This window comes from Topomyia yanbarensis, chromosome 3, assembly GCF_030247195.1.
Source record: "Topomyia yanbarensis strain Yona2022 chromosome 3, ASM3024719v1, whole genome shotgun sequence".
In the NCBI taxonomy this organism is placed as follows: Eukaryota; Metazoa; Arthropoda; class Insecta; order Diptera; family Culicidae; genus Topomyia; species Topomyia yanbarensis.
Genome location: NC_080672.1, coordinates 238,081,365 through 238,104,508, shown reverse-complemented (window position 1 = coordinate 238,104,508; position 23,144 = coordinate 238,081,365). Strand labels below are relative to the sequence as shown.

Below are 23,144 nucleotides of genomic sequence, written 5' to 3'. Positions count from 1 at the left end.
CTATCGCGATTAAGCACCTATGACCCGCCCGGTCGCTTGCAGCTCAGCTTCCCACGTAGCGTTCCTCCACCACCACGGGCCCGGGCCATTTGAAACCCTGGCTTTCCTTGGCGTCCAATTGGTTTGTCGCCGCTCGTGCTCGGTATGGCCTCCTTGGGCTGCTCTCGCTGCTGCTGCTGTTGCGGTTGCACTTGTTCGTTATGCTGGGTAAGTAACCTCGCGAGCCCACCTTAAGCGAACGGGTTCACCACACTTGCTCCGTTAGAATTTGTTTTATTTTTTTTTGTCTTCTTCCATGATTTTTGGGTCCCAAATCCAAGCCACTAAGTAGTCGCCTCATATGATCCTATGGCAGTGAAGTCGAATGCAAGGGTTGACGCGGTGCTACATGAGGTACCGCGTTCAGCGCCGGATCGGCGCTAGTCAGGAGTCTTCAACTGACCTACTTTCACCGGCTAAGGGGCCGGGTTTAAAACCTTCTTGGAGACCTACCAAAATTTTATTAAGATGGGCAACAGCCTGTACCATTAACCCACTCGCCGTATCGGGGAAGTGACACCCATCCTTACTAGGGTAGTGGAATGATGTGGCTGTCGGCCCGTGGATAAATTTCGATGAAATCCTTTCCGTATTCAATTCTCTTCGATCACATTGAGGCCAGTTGATAATACCAGAAATTCGAGGAAATGGTCAAGTTCCGAAATTAGATTCATTCCTGTTTCTCATATATTCTAGTTGCAGTTGAAAACTGGAAAATCCATCCAGCGAAAATCGGTTTTTCTCCTGTTTAGTGCTAATCAATGTCGGAAGAAGTGCGCTGGATAGCGCATCATTGTACCAAAACAGCGTACTAATTCCGACGTGATTCCATTGTTTAGAACCAGAGAAAATACGATTGTCGCTGGTTATTTTTCCAGTTTTCAACTGAAAGCAGAATATTGCCGAGTCGATTCTCACAATAAGCCGTATGAATAAAAATGAGCATTTGTTGCTCAAGACAAGTTTGCTCTGCTCGATTCTAAGCAAAGTAAACTCTCGAAGCATTTGCTCAATTTGGTATGAATAAAACTTTACATTACTCAGCTTGGACTGTATCAAGTTCGAAATTCGAACACAGCTTTTGCTCCATCATTTATCTGTAAAAATCGGTTTCTGATCCAAGTTAAAATACATTCAGAAAAGAATAGAAATCGTAAGTTGAATAAATAATGCAAATATTAACATGAACCTACTAATAAAATATTTTTCTTAGGCTTTTGACATACGATGGACCTAAACAGTGTTTTGGATGTGGATTCGCCGAGAAGGATCTAGCTGCTGCGTAAAGATAAGGCGGTGCATACGTATTCACAACACGTCAATGCGAATCTTTTGTATGATTCTTCAAGGAATATGATCGTTCTGCCGTCAGGAGATTATTGGTCAACGTAAAGTGTATAAAATCAGCAGATACGACGGATTTTTTCAATATAATAGTAAAGTAATTAAAATTATTGAAACAAAACAAATAAACGGTTGTAATTCAAAACGAAAAAAACTGCTAAAATTGAAATTAAATGCATAAATGTTAATTGTTACGTGAGTGCTATCTATTGCACCAATAGCTGAATGGAAAATAAAGTATTGTTTTCGGTAGCAATCAGGAAATAAATAGCAAGAAGTGATGATGAACAAAACTAATGAATGGTTAAAATACGTTTCTTAATACATATCTCAAAACTTTTGTCTTATACTTAGCGCAAAAAGCATTTCAATTTCTGCACGTTATTCAACGCATTGCCCCAAAGCGTCGATTCCCGGAAAATAAGAGAGCTTATTTCGTCCTGGAATATTCAGAAATTCTGAATTCAAATGGGAGAATAAATTCAAATTATTTTTTACTATTTTCAGCTAAAAATAGCATATACTCAAAATTTATGGAGGACTCGCGCATACTACCCATGCCAGATTTTCTTTTAATGCTTATTAAAATTTATATTTCTAATATCTAATTTCCCACAATCATATTAATATCCAACAAGTGGATGTCAGGTAGACACATCAGTTTGACTGCTAGGATAGGCTTGATATGAAGTTTTTTTTTTAATTTCGTTTCTTTGGAACTGATTGTCGTATTGATCAGCATGTATGGATCAATATAGATTGCATAATGTGGCTCATCATGTTATTCCCAAGCACGTTATTGCAATGAACATTTTGCTATCTTAATTGGAACTGGCTAATAACGAGGTAGCAACTACGGGCGATCTCTTATGCTTATGCTTACGCTTAATTTTGTTACTTTAAAACTGATTAATGCGTTAGTTTTACTGAGGGATGGATATTGTCTATAAGAAAAAAAAAAGTGTTGATAAAAAGATATATGAGCAATGTTAGACACAACCATGGTGATTTCATACTGGCTTGAACCTTCGTTCGACCGGTCACAAATCTTGATAGTTCCTGGTTTACCTAGAGTTTTGAACAGCAACAGTCTTTCGCAAGGCTACCTATATTTTCGCTCGATCAGTCTTTCTCAAGACTACCTAATTTTTTTCGACAATTAGTCTTTCTCAAGACTACCTACTTTTTCTACTCAATCAGTCTTTTTCAAGACTATAACATTTTTCAAGAACAATTCAGCCTAAAGAAAGAATTAATTCTTCCAACATGCCTGGGTCCTCCTAGAAAGGCCGTGGTTCAAAAATTAAAGCTAAACGGAAAAGGGTATCTTCTCCACCCGAAAATTCAATTGACTGCAGCAACTCATTCGATGTTTTATCCGAATGTGGAGCTGATGAAATTTCTAAATTTCCTCGCATTGCGCATAATGCCAATGAGAAGAAAACGCAATCACCTCCGCCTATAACAGTGATGATCTCCGACTTCAAAGCCTTTCGAACTGAGCTTTCGACGTTCCTTCCGGACGTGAAAGTCTCTTTTCAGATTGGCCGAAGAGGAGAATGTCGAGTTACAGCGGAAGAATTGATTGGCCACAAACAACTACTCCAGTTACGGGAAGTTATATAAATTATATTCATATGATTTCAAGACAGCTAGACCATCCAAGGCTGTCTTGAAAGGGATACCACAAGGTCAAAGTTTGGATGAAATATCCAACGAATTGAAAAATTTACTTGGCTTTTCTCCTTCATAAGTTATTCTTATGAAGGGAAAGGCTAGCGACGAGAACACGCCAGTACGCTCTGGAATTATCCAGGAGCTTTATTTAATTCATTTTAACCATAATGAGATTAATAATTTAAACGTACTTGAAAAAGCACGTTTTATGTTCCACGTTCGAGTAAAGTGGGAACAGTATAGACGACATGGGGGCAGAATTCAAAATCTGACCAAGTGTCGTAGATGCCAAGGCTTTGGGTACGGCACCAAAAGTTGTCTTTTGGATTCCAAATGTATGATCTGTGGTGATAAATCGCACACAAAAAATACTTGTCCGGTGAAAAAAACCACAAAAAGTTTCAAATGCGCTAATTGTAGCGAAAATCATAAATCGAAGTCCTGTTCGAGAAAAAATTATAAATTCTCGTTCTAGACAACAAAAACACCAAATAAAAAATGTGCCTACTTCTTCAGGTACACTTCAAGAAAACACGTCCAAACATGTTAATCCGATTTAAAATAGATTAATAACTTCTTCTACCTCCATCACACCATCCTACAATGCTTCAGCGGCAGGTAGCAAGGCCAAAATAACGGCTGCCGTTACCACGCCTACAAACTCGTTTGTACCCAACGCTTCCTTTAGTCCAATGGATCTAGGTAGCGTAACGGAAGAAAAATTAAAATACTTGCAGGATTCTATGTTACCTATGATGATGCTATGTTAAATTCTACCTCCATGTTTGAAGCTTTTCAAGCGGGGTGGGAATTTGCTAACAAAATTGTAATGAAATTAAAGTTTAACAATGACTTTCAATAATCATTTAAATTTATTAAATTGGAATGCTCGTTCATTAAAAACGTGCGAAGGCGAATTTTTCAACTTCTTGAGGATACATAATGTGCAAAAATTATTGACTTTGATTCTGATCATCTTCCAGTAACTTTTTCCCTTTCTTAAGAAGCTGTTTCCAATCCTATTAGCTCAGTGTTCAATTATCACAAAGCGAATTGGGAAAGGTACAAAACTTATATTGAGAATAATTTTAATCATGACCTTGATTTACAAAATAAAGCTGACATTGATACGGCATTACAAAATTTAAGTAATTCTCTAGTTGATGCTAGAAATTTATCAGTACCAACAACACAGAAAAAATTTAATAATCCTATTATTGACGACGATCTTCAACTTTTGATTCGCTTGAAGAATGTTCGAAGACGTCAACATCAACGTTCTCGTGATCCTGCTATGAAATGTATCTATCAGGATCTACAAAAAGAAATTAAGCATAGATTCACACTCTTAAGAAATGAAAATTTCGCGAAAGAGGTTGAACAAATCAATCCAAATTCTAAACCTTTCTGGAAACTTTCTAAGGTTCTTACGAAACCTCAGAAACCAATTCCAGCTTTGAAGGAAGGTGACCACATACTTCTTACAAACGAAGAAAAAGCACAAAAACTTGCTCAGCAGTTTGAAAGCGTCCATAATTTTAAACTCAACGTTGTGAGTCCTATTGAAACCGAAGTGTTACAAAAATATGAAAACGTTTCAAATCAAGTATTGTCTCTAGACCATATTGTTGAAACAAACTACAATGAGATCAAATCCATCATGAAAAAGATACAAAAATATGAAAGCTCCAGGTTATGATGGAATTTTCAACATTCTTCTTAAAAACCTTCCCGAAATCACCATGAGATACTTGGTCAAAATATTCAACAAATATTTTGAATTAGCATACTTCTCTGAAAGATGGAAAAATGCCAAGGTTATTCCTATTTTGAAGCCAGATAAAAACCCAACAGAAGCATCTAGCTATCGACCAATTAGTTTACTCTCTTCTACTAGTAAATTATTTGAAAAAATCATCCTAACTAGCATGATGTCACATATCAATGAGAATTCTATTTTTCTTCCTGAGCAGTTTGAGTTTCGTATTGGACATTCAACTACTCATCAACTTGTCAGAGGCATAAAAAAAAAAAAACTTGTCAGAGTAACTAACATGATAAAGGCAAATATCTCAGAGGGCTATTCCACTGGAGTTGCTCGTCTAGACATCGAAAAAACTTTCGACAGTGTTTGGCACAAAGGATTAATCGCCAAAATGTGGGCTTTCAATTTTCCGATTCACATAATAAAGTTAATTAAAAATAATCTTTCTAACCGTACCCTACAGGTTTCCTATCAGAATTGTAAATCTAATAAGCTACCTGTTAAAGCAGGCGTCCCTCAAGGGTCAAGCGTCTCACCAATCCTATACAATATTTTTACCTCTGATCTTCCCAATCTACCTACAGGCTGTAAAACCGATCTTATCCAAACCAATTTTAAATTAAAGGACCATCACCCAGACAGAACGCTATTAAATGGTTTTTGATTTTGATGTTTGGTTTCCAAGATATGAATGTTTGAAGGTGCAAAAATCGCGTTTTTTTGTAGATTGTTGAAATCGGACTAATACCAAAAGAATCTTTAACATTAAATGCGGACGAAAGATTTTCATCATTTCCCATAGACAGAAATAATACCAAAAACATTAAATGTATTATTAGCGCCAAAACGAATAATTTTAGATCAATAGTATCTTCGGAGAATTTAAACCATACAATATGCTCTTTCTTTTGGTATTATGATTTTACTGATTAATCCCCCGAAGAGTGAGATATTTTCATAAATTTTCTTGGAAGTGATTGTATTGAAATAATGCCTTCAGCAAATTTGTAGCTCTTATTTTTGCGAATAACTTCACTGAAAACATCAAATACATATTTCGAATACTTTAAAAATTATGGCTTGTTGTTTGTGGATTATCCTTTGTCGCCTATTTATTGTTCAATATAGTAATAATCCATTTAAATGCGCCAAATATTATTTCGATAAAACGAATTTCGTATTTCATTTTTCTATCTACAACCGCTAGAATAACCACCGAACAGTTCCAAGTTGTCTAGATAGAACTTGATCACTTATCGGTGCAAAAATTTTCATTTACGCGAACCTTCTGACTTATAACCATCGGATCGATCTGAAACATATCTCGGAAAATGGAAAGCGAAATGAATGACTCCAAGCAGTGGTGTAACCAAGAGGATGCTTTGGGGTTTAACCACACCGCCCCCCCACCAAAAAAAATTCGATTGAAGTTAAAAATTTATCTTGATGCTGACTGATTTAATTCAATATTACATTGATAATTATCTGATCAGTACATCGATAAATTATTATTTGAAACATCATGAGGACCTTTGAAAAATTGTGGGAATGCGATCCTGATCTGTAACTGATCTATTGGTCTTGAGCTCACAGTTAGCTAATAACATCAATATCAAATACTTGCCTAAAACATTCCAGTAGAAACTCATTCCAGAGTTCTGAAATCAATCATAATCATAATCATTATCATAATTTCCTATCATATTGAGTTCAGTTTTGAAGGGGTGTACTGTAATATGGATTAGGGTCTTTTTAATAGGAAGCGAAACTGCAATTGCTTTAATGTCAACGTTTTTATTTTGAAAATGCGTCGAGTTGAGACGAAAGCGTTATAGAATTAATAACGAGAAAACCACCTTCCAAAAGTAGGGGAATTTATGAAAAATGGCGTTTTGCGTTCAACCAATTTCGCAGGTTTAGTATCATCGATGAATTTTGCAAACATTAAACAGCACATCATTTGATAAAATAATTTTGGCGTTACAGTGGAGACCCGATTTTATCAGCACCCGATTTTATCAGCTTTTTGACCCGATGTTATCAGCTTCATATGAAAATTGAAAGTTGGTAGTTTGATGGCCTCTAGTAGAAGAACCGAGTTGAATTCGAGTAAATCCTTTCTTGTGCATGAGGAATTCCACGAAGATCCATTTTCCACAGGTAATAAGATTATTTTGACTCAAAAGCAACTTTTCAAAAGGGCGTAAACGTTCCCACGTGTATGAATTTCAATTTTTTTTTGTTCGATTACCGTATTTTATACAGCAAAACTATCAGAGAACGAGTTACAGGGAATGAATGCTTCTGTCCGAAAAAAATATATACTGAAAAAAATGTGTCATTTTTCAACAAAATAAAAATTTCTGTTAAAAAACTAAATTGCGAAAAAACCCATTTTTTAATTTTTTTATATTTTGTCAACAAAAGCCTAAAGAGAAAGGAAATATTTTGAAGGTGATTGCATGATGGAGAAAAAATCGGTAAAAAAGTTTTTCTAAGAATAACTTCAAACATGTTTTTACATTTCCTACTAATTGACATACAAAACTGTAATTTTATTACAGAGTATAATTATAAGCATAATTTAAAATCAAAATGCATTTAACAAAAATCTTCCAAAATGTGATAGTTTTCGAGATATTTGGAATTTTGCTCCATAAAAAACAATTAATTCGTGTAATTATGCTCTTTTTAAAAGTTATTCGCGTTACCCAATCATAAAATCTCAAAAATCTTATGTTTATCGTTTTAAAGACGTAAATGCAACTTTTTCAGTCTATTTAGATCATGGAGATGCTTTCAATAAAAAAGTTTTCCTAACAACAACTTTTGACATATATTTATAATTTATACTATTTGTAGTCAAAAATACAATTTTCTTTTTGAATATGGTTCTATACGCCATTTTAAATCGAAATGCTCATAACAAAAATTTTCTGAAATGTAGTAGTTCTCGAGATATTTTAACTTTTGTTTTAACAACACAATTATTTTGTTTTATTACGACCTTTTCATAAGTTATTCGCGTTTCTCCATCAACAATAATAGGTTTTTAAAAAGGCCCATAAACTTTCCTGCAACTTTTTCTTTGACATCAAGGCGATATTGTAAATCTTTTGAAAGTTAAATGAAAGCAATCAAAATATGATTCAACTATATAGTTTAATCATCAGACCCTATGGTTAAATAATATTTTGGTTACTTTCATGTAGCTTTCAAATGGTTTACAATATCGCCTTGATGTCAAAGGAAAAGTTGTAGGAAAGTTTATGGGCCTTTTGGAAAACCTATTATTGTTGATGGAGAAACGCGAATAACTTATGAAAAGGTCGTAATAAAACAAAATAATTGTGTTGTTAAACAAAAGTTAAAATATCTCGAGAAATACTACATTTCAGAAAATTTTTGTTATGAGCATTTCGATTTAAAAAGGCGTTTAGAATCATATTCAAAAATAAAATTGTATTTTTGACTGCAAATAGTATGAATTATAAAAATATGTCAAAAGTTGTTGTTAAGAAAACTTTTTTATTGAAAGCTTCTCCATGCTCCAAATACACTAAAAATTTGCTTTTACGTCTTTAAAACGATAGACATTAGATTTTTGACATTTTATGATGGGGTAACGCGAATAACTTTTGAAAAGAGCATAATTACAGGAATTAATTGTTTTTGATGGAGCAAAATTCCAAATATCTCGAAAACTATCGGATTTTGAAAGATTTTTGTTAAATACATTTTGATTTTAAATGATTATTAGAATTATATTCTGTGATAAAATTACAATTTTGTATGTCAATTAGTATGAAATTTTAAAACATGTATGAAGTTATTGTTAGAAAAACTTTTTACCGATAAGTTCTCCATCATGCAATCACATTCAAAATGTTTCTTTTCTCTTTAGATTTTCGTAGACAAAATAGAAAAAAAATTAAAAAATGGGTTTTTTCGCAATTTAAATTTTTAACATAAATTTTTGTTTTTTTGAAAAATGACACAAAATTTTTTCAGTGTTTATTTTTTGGATAGAAGTATTTATACCCTGTAACTCGTTCTCAGATAGTTTTGCTGTATAAAATACAGTGAACGAACAAAAATTTTTGAAATTTATGCACGTAGAAACGTTTACGCCCTTTTGAAAAATTGCTCTTGTATCAAAATATTCCAATTGCCAGAGAATATCATGGAGATTCATACACCGAACACACCTGCAAAGTGTCGTTCGAATCTACGATGGTCATATTTTGCGGTCGGCCGGTTTCTCATGGAATCCCTCGCATATATTTCTTATCTTGGAGATCCGAAAAATGCAAAAATAAAATATATATTTTTTATTAAATTTTGCACTCTCAGACCCCCTTAAGGGGAACTTAAAGTAAATAATCAGAAAAGGTTGCAAGGCCATATCTAAGGAACAAAGAAGAATATTTTAAGAGCTTCGGTTTATTAAAAATACAGAAAAATATATGTCCCGATTTTATCAAAGTCCCTGTTTTGTCAGCTTTAAGCTGATAAAAACGGGTCTTTTCTGTATATCCTCCAAGAAGTATTTATGGCGAATTTACTCTTCAAACAAATTTAGTTCCAGACTTAATGTCTTCAGCAAAATTTTAGGGAGTGCTATTACAAACCACTTTGTTGAAAACATGAATGCTCCATGTGTTGGAGGTATTAACATATTTTAGGCTATTTCCATTTAATTTTAAATTAAATTATTATGATTTTACTGTTTATGATAAATTTCTTCTGTTGTTTATAAACGATAAAATTTACATTTTATCCAAAGCTTGAGTTTGTGAAGCTCACAATAGAAAGTTATTTTAGAAAAAAACAAGATTAAGGAACACTTCGTAAATATCATGTTATAACTCAATATACTCCATATACGTAGTATTCATGCCTACAATAAAGTTGTTTTAAATTAAAGTCTCAACAAATTCGTTAAAGACAGAAACTCTGTTACAATTTTTTGAAAAACTAATTCTCCATAATTTTAAAAACTTCAAAGATGGTCGGTTTTGTAATTATGCCAATTGGACAGTAAGTTAGATTTTCACCAAATCCCGACCAAACCGAATTTCTGACTACGCCGCTGACTCCAAGTTAGTAGAAACAAAGTCGTTCTACACTCGTCCACAAGAAACTACTTCGAATACTGCCTCATATGAAAATATGTTTGATGGGCTCTATCAGACAAACAAGGCTGAATTTGAGTTAATCCTTTCTTGACCATGTTTTCCTTATCTTAAAGATGCAAAAATAAAAAAATCATTTTTTTTTAAATTTTTGCGCTAGAACATGAATATTGAATAATCAGAAATAGTTATTAGACTACATCAAGGGAAGGAAAGAATATTTTAGCAGCTTCAGTTTATTATGAAGAAAAAAATATGTCCAGATTTAGTCAATGTCCCCATTTTGTCAGCCTAAAATACACCATGGAGATGATCAGAACGGGTCTTTACTGTATTCATTATTCACAGTAATAGGTACATCCAGTTTTCTGAGAATATTTTCTTTCTATTGCCTCGAACTACACCAATTTTTAGATAGTTTTCAAGGGGTTATTTTATCGACTTCTTCCAAAATTCGACGATAGTTTATGGTAAATGGGTATCCTAAATTAATTGATGTACTTAAGGGTTTATATGTTGCAGATAGAGAAACTTCATAAATTTTTAGCTTGTCCTACACAATATTACATAAGCTTCTTAAACAACTGTTCCTAATAAGATTATGTTGCGTTGCGTTGCGCTGCGTTGTGACGATGATTTTGGCGGATTGCACACTGACTTCATCATGTTTGACTGCTGATTATCTAATAAGAGTTGCTTAGGAAATGGTAAGTAAGAATTCATACCAATACGACCCATATTAAAACCTCAACAGCATGATAGCCATCATTGCCAGCCGCCCCATCTCCACCGTTCACGGGGATAAAGGATAAGGTAGACAGGAAGTGTTGATGCTCACCCTACTTAACGGAAGGACGACGATTCATCAGACTCTTCCATAGGTGTCGCAGAGTTGGTAGTTTGGTATCAGGTCTAGGATTCGCTCCAAGCAAGAGATGCGACCTGTAAAGCATATTTTATTAGGTAGTTGTTTAGTTAGTCTTCGAGTGCACGATCACTCGAAAAAGAGAAGATCTTGTTTAGTTTTTGGTTCTTTTTAAACTCTGGGCAGCCGGCTACCGAGAGTATACTATGTTCCCTAAACAAAAGCAATTTGAACTCCACACAGCCGACCGTGGGAGTATTGCCTAGAAAAGCTAATCTTATCTGCGTAATGGGCCGGATCACTATTTATTGCAACAGTATTTGGACAGAATTCGCTACTTCTTCTCTACGATATATTTATTGGCTTTAAAACTACCGAGTGATAACACATTATATAGGCAAAAATAGCGCGAGATGTTATAAATCTAGGAAAGTATTTTTTATTTTCCATATCGGATTGTACAATATACGAGCGATAATAACGAACACTGAAGGGATATATAAAGGATTGTTAACCTGATGCACGGGCTTGTTAGCAATAACGGAGCTTGAAATTAGGTTCATAAAAACAGACGCGGCGAATTTTCAATACTTATTGACCCGTGATCATAGATACTAGTCAGATTAGTCGTATTGGGGCTAATTTCCGATCAACTATTCATTTTTACGGCAATGTTTTCTCGACTAGATCTGCTCGCACCCACTCATTCTGCTACTATCGGCAGAAGGCTGATAGCACCCAGTCGTTGCCAGTCTAAGGACCAAATGTCATCAGATAGGAAACTTAACTGTTCCTAATAAGATTATGTAAATTATAAAGTATTTGAAATTTTTTAATAGTGCTGGTTATCGAAAGGTTATCGAAAAGTTTCGTGAAAAGGAAAATTCCAGTAATGAAGATTTTCCCTAACATGTTTCGAGAGTTTTTTATTTGTTCTTTGGCATTAGGATTAGAGATAATGATACAGATCAAAGATACTACTGGGAAGTCATTTTTAGAAAAAGTCGATATAGAAGTAAAGTTTGAACTATGCACTTCAGAGGTAGCGAGATATCAATAGCTGAAATTTCAGTGCTTATTTCTCAGCTGCGTTGGGAATTTGAGTAAACGCTATTGAGAGTATGAACTTCAAATCCATTCGAAAATTTGCTTTTCGAATTTTTTGACTCAGTACAATATATATAACCCCTTTAGGGAAATTCAGTTTTCCCTACACAATGGATTGATTGAAGAATTTATATATCTTATTAACGGAGCATTAGCAATGATTCACTTGTATTTCTATTTTATGGCCCATTTTTCCGCTTTTCCATTAAATTGGTTTAACCTTTGAGATTTGTTGCACTGATATTGTCCTATGCTAATTTGAGAGATTCTCTGAGTCCTGTCACTATCCAATGTAGTATGTGTTATCAAAAACGTCGCGAAGCATCATGTTCTAAATTTTCTCCATCGATATAATACCTGAAGAAAGCGATGAGTTATAAGAAATGTATCATCACACTGTTAGGTGGATTAAAAACGTTTTTCTTATTGATTTCATTTTTCATACTTGTTTTATGATATTACGTAAGAACGGACGAACCCTCCGTCCCCTCAGATAAGAATTTGTAAGATATTTTGAATCTCCCCCTCCCCCCATATGCCCTTAGGGGAACTGGGGGTAAGCCCGACACTCTGGGTAAGCCCGACACCCTGGGTAAGGCCGACACCCCACGACTTTTCCCAGATATCAAGTTTTAAATCATACAATAATGACAGGATATTATTAGTACGATTATTTTAGGCATGTAGATACACATCGATGCCATATGGGTTCATTAAACGTCAACAAAATAAACAAAACAAGCGAAAGCAAAGTTGATGCGCTTTTGGATGTTATTTTTAGTTGATACATTTTAAGGTTATAATAACACAAAAGCTTTGAAAATGACAATTTTTTGTGTCACACATTCTGTTCTACTCTCCATATCGCTATTTGATAAGTTTGAGTATTTCAATACTGTTAATTGAACATTTACCAAAAATGTGCGCTGTTGGGATAAGGCCGGCAGTGTTTGGGCGGGGTAAGACCGACACGGTGTTTAGATGATTGGGTTCGTTTGTGATTCGATACAAACGACTGGGTATGTTTGTTGTTTATTTGTTTGTTAATTTGTTTATTCTATACTTCAACTAACTACAAAAGTCTTATTGAAGGTTCTTAAAATTATGTAACATTCAATTAATCAATTACTACAGGATTTGGAAGTAAACGGTAACATAACAGTTAACAATTACAATAACAACAACAAAATACAAGCAGTTAACTTGCAAACAAAATATTTTTATCGTTTATATTTGTCATGAAGAAGCATTGCCGAGTTGTTGTGGAGTCCAAGGAATCCGGCTATTTTCGTTGCGACATTCGCGGTATCTCAGCCCTGGTGGTCACGTTCCGAATGAAAGCGCTTTTTCCTTCAAGTTGACATCCAGTTCAATCTTGAAAGAAATGTAATCCAAGTTCGTAGGGTCTTGCCAAACTGGTACCAGTTTCTTGACACTCAATGGCGTTTGTGTTTTCAAGCATCTCGATACTAGATCCGCCACTTCCACCTCACTGACTTCGTTCCCGATGTTCGATAGAAACAGCTTGAACGTGCCTACCGATGAAGTAGCGCAGCGAGAGATCGCAACTGATGGATGAGTTATTCTCGTAGACGATAGCGGAGTGGACACTATAACATCCGGATTTATATTAATATCTTCGTGCGATTGTGTTGCTCTTGTCAATTCCACTAAATTGCATACTGACGAATTTAAATTTTCAATGCACGATTTCAATGAAGCGATCTCTCTATCGCGCTCTTTAACCATTGTGGTATGAACGATTTCAAGTGCATTTATGGAGTTACGAAACCTTACGTTTTCTAGCAAGGTATGGCATCTTGCGCACATCCAAAATACATTAGCACTACTGCATGCAGCAAATTCTTCATCCGTTAAACCGGTGCATTCTCGGTGAAACAAACAAATCCGATCGCAAAATCCATCACAATAAACTGCTTCTGACATGCCGATAGCAGATGAGCATTTACCACACAGTCGATCCATTGATTCCAGAGCTCAAAGCGCCAATATGACACACACTAGTACGTGAGGTGAACGATGAAAACTAGCAGCAGATTTTTGCCAGCCGTGTGTGCGATGCAAGATCTTCGAACAAAAGATGTCGATCCCAAGCAGAAACAATTATAGAAAAAACTCTTCTCGCAGTAGGATTTCAATTGCAACACAAAATGAAAATGGTGCGTTGAGTTTATTACTAACAGTTTAGGGACCATTCATAAATTACGTAACACTTTTAGGGGGGGGGGGAGGGGGTACAACAAGTTGTGACATTTTGTGACATAGGGAGGAGGGGGAGTTAGCTAGATCGTTACGTAACATGTTTTCACCGAAGAAAAAAAATTTTTCTAGGAATTTGTTACGTAACAGGGGAGGGGGGATGAAGAAATTTGTGACAATTTGTTACATGGGGGGAGGGGGAGTCAATTTTGGGCAATTTTTGCGTTACGTAATTTATGAATGGTCCCTTATGGAAAATACACTTTGAGTTAGATTTTACATCAACGGTAAAAATGCAAATTTACACGGAGCCGGTACGCACAGCACCAATCACAACAAGAACTCGAACACATTCAATGTTCAATTATACTATAATTACGTCATGTTAATAATTGAAATACGCGGAAACTATGTTTTTTTTGCATTTATTTATCAGTATTGTCTCAAGCCGACCAAAAAAAATTAAGAATTAAATTGAACGTGATTCATAGTTATATTACAAAAAGAAACGAAAAGTATAATCTAATATGAGATGATGAATGAGATGAAATGATATTGATGAAAAATTTTCATTAACCGTCGGATTGTTGATCAACAGTGTTCCAAAAAATCACAACACGAAACGGATAGCTTACTACGAAGCGTGCGTCACTTCTAAGTGAATGAGTCCTAGTAACAGCGTATATAATCTGCTTGCAGAACAGCTCATCCTCGTTAGAATGGCTATACAAGTGGCAATAAAACTCGAAAGAATTACTTGAGAAAACCCGTACCATAATATAAACCATGCGTTGAACATTATTTATTCATAACACCACGCATTCGAATGCTCTTCCTCTTGCTACGCAATGAAACTACAGAAAGCATATGTTTGCATCACACATACTCATATACACATAATTGCACTTTATCACACATACACAATACATTTTTAATGGAAAAAATGGACAAAAAGAAAGTTCAAAAGGGGGTCGCCATTGCCCCTTTGGGGTGTCTGTCCTACCCTAAATCATCTCTTAACCCATTATATTCCAGCGTACGAAATTTCATACACAAAGCCATCCATCGTATACATATGGATGAATTTTTATAAGATTGGTAAAGCTTGGGCTTGTAGTTACTCGGCTTCATGAAAATACAACTGTAAAATTCGTTCACTTTTCTTCAAAATAATAGGGAGACATTTTTTATTCGGTTTTCTGTGGTTCATTGACATACTACACATCTTGTGTATTCACATAAAAAAAAATCAAATCAACTCGTTGATTAGTTTTTGAGTTATCGTGTTCGCCAATTTAAAAATGCGGTTTCGAGAAAAACTCCATTAACCCATTTTAACCCTATGTTAAAACTTTTGGTTATTTATACAATACTTCGAGACCCCTCAAATTATGCCGAATTAAGTATGAAGGAAAACGAAATAACCACTTTGGAACGTTTTGTTGCGAAAAAACTAACGTATGAAATTTCATACGCTAGGTTGATAGGGTATCAAAAAATCATTACAGAGAAAAATCTTGTTGTTTGTAGATTATCCTTTAGGGTCTTTTTAATAGGAAGCGAAACTGCAATTGCTTAAATGTCAACGTTTGCTGAAAATGTTTTTATTTTGGAAATGCGTCGAGTTGAGACGAAAGAGTTATAGAATTAATAACGAGAAACCCACCTTCCAAAAGTAGGGGAATTTATGAAAAATGGCGTTTTGCGTTCAACCAATTTCGCAGGTTTAGTACCATCGATGAATTTTGCAAACATTAAACAGCACATCATTTGATAAAATAATTTTGGCGTTACTGTGGAGACCCGATTTTATCAGCACCCGATTTTATCAGCTTTTTGACCCGATTCTATCAGCTTCATATGAAAATTTAAAGTTGGTAGTTTGATGGCCTCTAGTAGACGAACCGAGTTGAATTCGAGTAAATCCTTTTTTGTACATATTTTTCTTATCTTAGAGATCCGAAAAAATGCAAAAATAAAATATATATTTTTTTATTAAATTTTGCACTCTCAGACCCCCTTAAGGGGAACTTAAAGTAAATAATCAGAAAAGGTTGCAAGGCTATATGGCCTGCGTTAAGCCAAACCGAGCTAAGCGCCATAATTTTTTTCGTGTATTTTTCGTACCAAAATTAATTTTTCGATAACTTATCATTTACATAGAAAGTTAAAGAACACTGGCTTGCTTTCGTTTGCTATTTGGGTTCCCAAAACATAACAGATCTTAGAGTTCCTGGTGCTACATTGGATGCTGGAGCGATTTTAGATAAAGTACCTCAAAATGGCGCTTGGTCCTCTTTGGCTTAACACAGGCCATATCTAAGGAACAAAGAAGAATATTTTAAGAGCTTCGATTCATTAAAAATACAGAAAAATATATGTCCCGATTTTATCAATGTCCCTGTTTTATCAGCTTTAAGCTGATAAACACGGGTCTTTTCTGTATATCCTCCAAGAAGTATTTATGGCGAATTTACTCTTCAAATAAATTTAGTTCCAGACTTAATGTCTTCAGCAAAATTTTGGGGAGTGCTATTACAAACCACTTTGTTGAAGACATGAAAGCTCCATGTGTTGGAGGTATTAACATATTTTAGGCTATTTCCATTTAATTTTAAATTAAATTATTATGATTTTACTAAATCTCTTTTGTTGTTTATAAACGATAAAATTTACATTTTATCCAAAGCTTGAGTTTGTGAAGCTCACAATAGAAAGTTATTTTAGAAAAAACAAGATTAAGGAACACTTCCTAAATATCATTTTATAACTCAATATACTCCATATACGTAGTATTCATGCCTACAAAAAAGTTGTTTTAAATGAAAGTCTCAACAAATTCGTTAAAGACAGGAACTCTGTTACAATTTTTTGAAAAACTGATTCTCCATAATTTTAAAAACTTCAAAGATGGTCGGTTTTGTAATTATGCCATTGGGACAGTAAGTTAGATTTAAACCAAATCCCCACCAAACCGAATTTCTGACTACGCCGCTTACTCCAAGTAAGTAGAAAAAAAATCGTTCTACACTCGTCCACAAGAAACTACTCCGAATACTGCCTCATATGAAAATATGTTTGGGCTCTATCAGACAAACAAGGCTGAATTTGGGTTAATCCTTTCTTGACCATGTTTTCCATATCTTAAAGATGCAAATATGCAAAAATAAAAAAATCCATTTTTTTTAAATTTTTGCGCTAGAACACTATATTGAACAATCAGAAATAGTTATTAGACTACCTCAAGGGAAGGGAAGAATATTTTAGCAGCTTCAGTTTATTATGAAGAAAAAAATATGTCCAGATTTAGTCAATGTCCCCATTTTGTCAGCCTAAAATACACCATGGAGATGATAAGAACGGGTCTTTATTGTATTCATTATTCACAGTAATAGGTACACCCAGTTTTCTGAGAATATTTTCTTTCTATTGCCTCGAACTACACCAATTTTTTCATAAATTTTTAGCTTGTCCTGCACAATATTACAAAAGCTTCTTAAACAACTGTTCCTAATAAGATTATGTAAATTATAAAGTATTTGAAATTTTTTAATAGTGCTGGCTATCGAAAGGTTATCGAAAAGTTTCGTGAAAAGGAAAATTCCAGTAATGAAGATTTTCCCTAACATGTTTCGAGAGTTTTTTATTTGTTCTTTGGAATTAGGATTAGAGATAATGATACAGATCAAAGATACTACTGGGAAGTCATTTTTAGAAAAAGTCGATATAGAAGTAAAATTTGAACTATGCACTTCAGAGGTAGCGAGATATCAAGAGCTGAAATTTCAGTGCTTACTTCTCAGCTGCGTTGGGAATTTGAGTAAACGCTATTGAGAGTATGAACTTCAAATCCATTCGAAAATTTGCTTTTCGAATTTTTTGACTCAGTACAACATAGAAAAATTCAGTTTTCACTACACAATGGATTGATTGAAGAATTTATATAGCTTATTAGCAATGATTCGCTTGTATTTCTATTTTATGGCCCATTTTTCCGCTTTTCCATTAAATTGGTTTAACCTTTGAAATTTGTTGCACTGATATTGTCCTATGCTAATTTGAGAGATTCAGAGATGAATATCTTTCCATTAAATTGGTTTAACCTTTGAAATTTGTTGCACTGATATTGTCCTATGCTAATTTGAGAGATTCAGAGATGAATATCATATAATATGAATGTAACGATTCCGCTCAGTGTAGGGATACAGCGAAATATTAATAAACTATTCCGTATAAAAATGTGTGAAAAGTAAAAAATCTGAAAAGTCCGGATTGTTATACTTCGCTCACATATACTACTTGGCATGACGAATCTACTCATGCAAAGTTTTGGTTCACAAAGTTTCACAATTTTGAGAAATTTATGGTAAAAAAGAGCATTTTTTAGAGAAATATATCTGGAAATGCATGTCATACTTTAATTGGAGTCTTCAGAAAAGTTATGTGTTTTGGCGATATCTAAATTTTTCAGAAATATACCAAAATAGAATAAAAACTAAAAATGAAATCATTTGCAAAAAAAGATTGTTTTAAGAGATCTTAAATCATCTCTTAACCCATTATATTCCAGCGTACGAAATTTCATACACAAAGCCATCCATCGTTTACGTATTTACTGACGATTTTTTATAAGATTGGTAAAGCTTAGCTACAACTGTAAATTTCGCTCACTTTTCTTCAAAATAATAGGGAGACATTTTTTATTCGGTTTTCTGTGGTTCATTGACATACTACACATCTTGTGTATTCACATAAAAAAAATCAAATCAACTCGTTGATTAGTTTTTGAGTTATCGTGTTCGCCAATTTAAAAAAGCGGTTTCGAGAAAAACTCCATTAACCCATTTTAACCCTATGTTAAAACTTTTGGTTATTTATACAATACTTCGGGACCCCTTAAATTATACCGAATTAAGTATGAAGGAAAACGAAATAACAACTTTGGAACGTTTTGTTGCGAAAAAACTAGCGTATGATACATCATACGCTAGGCTGATAGGGTATCAAAAAATCATTACAGAGAAAAATCGGCTAATATCCTTACACAGAAAAAATATTAGTAAAAATAAGAGTATTTCTCTCTTAGCAAAAAACAACCAACGCATACTCTTAGTTTGACAATAAAACTTTTATTTTAATTACTATTCCTCTTTAGCTTAAAAGGAAAACTTTTATTTTGATTATTATTCTTGATTAATTAAAAAGTTTTACTTTCAACCTAAGGGCATGTTCAGGAGCGTTTTATTTTGTATAGGAGTTTCAAAGTAGAACTGGAACTGAAACATTCACATCCCCAGCAGAGCGTTTTGTTTTATAATTTCGAACAGTTTTGTTTTAAAATTTAAAACTGTTATACGACGCCGATGGACTGGGGAAAAATACATTTAAATGCAGTAACGCTGAAGGCATGGCGAGACATGAATTTTAAACTGAATAGAACACACGCTAAAACTGCAGCTGGGGACCAGGGATGCCAACGGTACCGATAAACTACATTTGTTTCGGTATATTTAAATTTGCGCAAGCCGTACAGCCCGCTACAGCGACGCATCACTACAGCTCTTGCCAGAACGGTAGCCAAACCGAGTACATTTTCCCGTACAGCAGTAGAATACATTTTTGTTTTGCTGCTGTACTCCGACTGCTCGGTGAGAGTGTGGCGTAGTAAAGTCTGTTCTCTCGCTTTGTACATTTTTCTCTGCATAGTCAAAGGGAGAGGCCCGCACACGACAGCGTTGATGCCGGCCGTGGCGTAAACGGGCCGTATTCATTGTCGTCATTTTTGAATAAAAATATTAAAAAGATTGATAATATTAAAAATGTAAAATAAGGAAAGAGAAGCTGTACCGCTCGCGTCTGGTGGCTGTACTGGGGACAGTAGTTTTTTGTCATGTTACTGCTTTGCACACAGGCATCCGTACAGCGCTGGGCGTCCTGCACTAGCGAATGACAGCAGCATCGAGAGAGAAATGAGAATGTAGGCAGAAAAATTACAGCTGCAGAAAAGGTAGGCATTTTGCATCCTTGCTGGGGACAGCAAGTTCCAATTTTAAAATTTTCTGTTTTATATTATAGAACTGTCAAAATTATGAATCTAAAACTGAAGCACTCCTGAACATGCTCTTATACGACTCCGTTCTATTTGTTGCTGATTTTAAAACACGTTTAGAACTGTATTTTAAATACATGTAATGCTTTCAGCACAGACACTTAGACCCGATAGACTGGGGAAAAAGAAATTTGAATACAGTAACGCTGAAGGAATGGCGAGACATGAATTTTAAACTGAATAGAACATCCGCTACAACCGCTGCTGGGGACAGCAAGTTCTAGTTTAAAAGTTTTCAGTTTTATATAATAGAACTGTCAAAATTATGAATCTAGAACTGAAACACGCCTGATCATGCTCTAAGAGCATGTTCAGGAGTGTTTCAGTTCTAGATTCATAATTTTGACAGTTCTAAAATATAAAACTGAAAATTTTAAAACTAGAACTTGCTCTCCCCAGCTACAGTTTTAGCGGATGTTCTATTCAATTTAAAATTCTCGTCTCGCCATGCCTTCAGCGTTACTGCATTCAAATTTATTTTTCCGCAGTCTATCGGGTCTAAGTGTCTGTGCTGAAAACTTTGCAAGTATTTAAAACACAGTTGTAAGGGCATGTTCAGGAGCGTTTTATTTTATATAGGAGTTTCAAAGTAGAACTGGAACTGAAACATTCACATCTCTAGCAGAGCGTTTATTTTATTATTTCGAACAGATTTGTTTCAAAATTTAAAACTGTTATACGATGCCGTTCTATTTGTTGCTAATTGTTTTAAAACACGTGTAGAACTGTGTTTTAAATACATGCAAAGTTTTCAGCAGAGACACTTAGAACAGATAGACTGGGGAAAAATAAATTTGAATGCAGTAACGCTGTAGGCATGGCGAGACATGAATTTTAAAGTGAATAGAACACCCGCTAAAACTGCTGCTGTGGACAAAAAGTTTCAGTTTTAAAATTTCCAGTTTTATATTATAGAACTGTCAAAATCATAAATCTAAAACTGAAACTCTCCTGAACATGCTCTAAACGTGTTTTAAAATCAGCAACAAATAGAACGGCGTCGTATAACAGTTTTAAATTTTGAAACAAAACTGTTCGAAATTATAAAACAAAACGCTCTGCTGGGGATGTGAATGTTTCAGTTCCAGTTCTACTTTAAAACTCCTATACAAAATAAAACGCTCCTGAACATGCCCTAAGAGCATGTTCAGGAGTGTTTCAGTTCTAGATTCATAATTTTGACAGTTCTATAATATAAAACTGAAAATTTTAAAACTAGAACTTGTTCTCCCCAGCAGCAGTTTTAGCGGCTGTTCTATTCAGTTTAATATTCATGTCTCGCCATGCCTTCAGCGTTACTGCATTCAAATTTATTTTTCCCCAGTCTATCGGGTCTTAGTGTCTGTGCTGAAAACTTTACAAGTATTTAAAACACAGTTCTAAACGTGTTTAAAAATCAGCAACAAATAAAACGGCGTCGTATAACAGTTTTAAATTTTAAAACAAAACTGTTCGAAATTATAAAACAAAACGCTCTGCTGGTGATGTGAATGTTTCAGTTCCAGTTCTACTTTGAAACTCCTATACAAAATAAAACGCCACTGAACATGCCCTAACAATTAAGCGAATAAAAATGTGTCGATTTTTTTGCACACTATATCAGCCCCCCTTTAACTTTGATGCATTTTTTTGTTGGAATTGAAGATATCATTTAATTTGGCTCACTTTAGAAAAACCTGAATAAAAATGGGTTAAAGTAATTTTATTTAGGAATATAACACCTTGTACATGTATACATCACACTAAAAAATCTAAACACGAAGGATTGTTTATGTTAAATACCGTTGTTTGTCCTATCAGGACTTACTTACTCTTGACGGTATGTAATTCAAATTACATGCTCATTGCTAGCATTATCAATAGCAATTGAAAAATGCATATTTATTTTTCATATGTGAATGCTTCTATTATTGCAACCGGTGCACATAATACACATTCTCCAGGAAATACTCTTTCTTGTATATACACTGTGTTTCGGTATAACTTTGTCTATTTTCCTTGATTTGTTTCAGAATCACCAATACGCACAAGGGATATTGAGAACATTTACCTATTATATAATCCGTGTGATAAATTATATGAGTATTGTCAAGTTATTACCATCGATATCCAGCCAGGTTCATTTGGAAGTATCTTCTCTTTTCACTATTATTTTTAAACAAAGTTGGCACATTCTGTTATTTTTAAGTATTACACATAGCTATGATTTAAAACACTCCATCAGGCATGAGACATCCAAATCAAGTGTACAACTATTTTGGCAATTATCCTTCCCTTAGATTTACAAGTCATGAAAATAACTAGCTTTTTGTTGAATGAGTCCTGTGGACAGTAGAGCCTTTGCGAAATCGACTATATATGGTGAGAAACAGAACAGCGATGATTTTTCGATGGATACAAGCGGTGGTAGCTGTATAACAAGAATGTAGAAAACAGTCTTGCGCAAAATTCTATGAGCAACAGCATGGGGTGGGTATTCATCCTTATTTTGAAGATAGGGTAACCACCGACAGAAGCGGCCCTTACACGTTCAATATTTTTGTCAATATACAGTATTGACGATATTGATATAAAATGACAATAAAATATTGAACGTGTAAGGGCCGCTAAACACTCATTACCTCATTAACACAATCTGATACTTGACGACGACGACCAGCATAGAAGTGTTTTTGACTAGATTAAAGCAACCAATAAACATTTCATTCGATATTTCAGAATATGTTCTTTGACGAGTTGACAATACACTAATCAGCGCTGTTGTTGTTGAATATTTGCTGGTTAGCTGGGGCGCAACGACTTGGATAGGGCGCAACTACATTGATGGGGTACGAAAACTATAACGCCACTATACGTAAAGTGGCCCGGAAAATGAGCGGTGTG

At 34.5% G+C, this 23,144-nt stretch overlaps 1 protein-coding gene across 9 annotated transcripts in view; it reads right to left on the bottom strand.

The window, feature by feature from the left end:
- The window catches only part of LOC131691421 (uncharacterized), a 1,322,992-nt gene extending 1,300,291 nt beyond the window's left edge, over positions 1–22,701 (bottom strand). For 7 of the 9 annotated variants that reach the window (XR_009305769.1, XM_058977800.1, XM_058977794.1 and 4 more), the window contains exon 1: positions 22,362–22,700. The gene's annotated coding sequence lies outside the window, so the exon portion shown is untranslated. Of the gene's footprint in view, positions 1–22,311 lie in introns of all 9 variants that reach the window. The other 2 variants (XM_058977802.1, XM_058977795.1) reach the window with 2 other exon arrangements.
- Between the last annotated feature and the right edge of the window lie 443 nt (positions 22,702–23,144).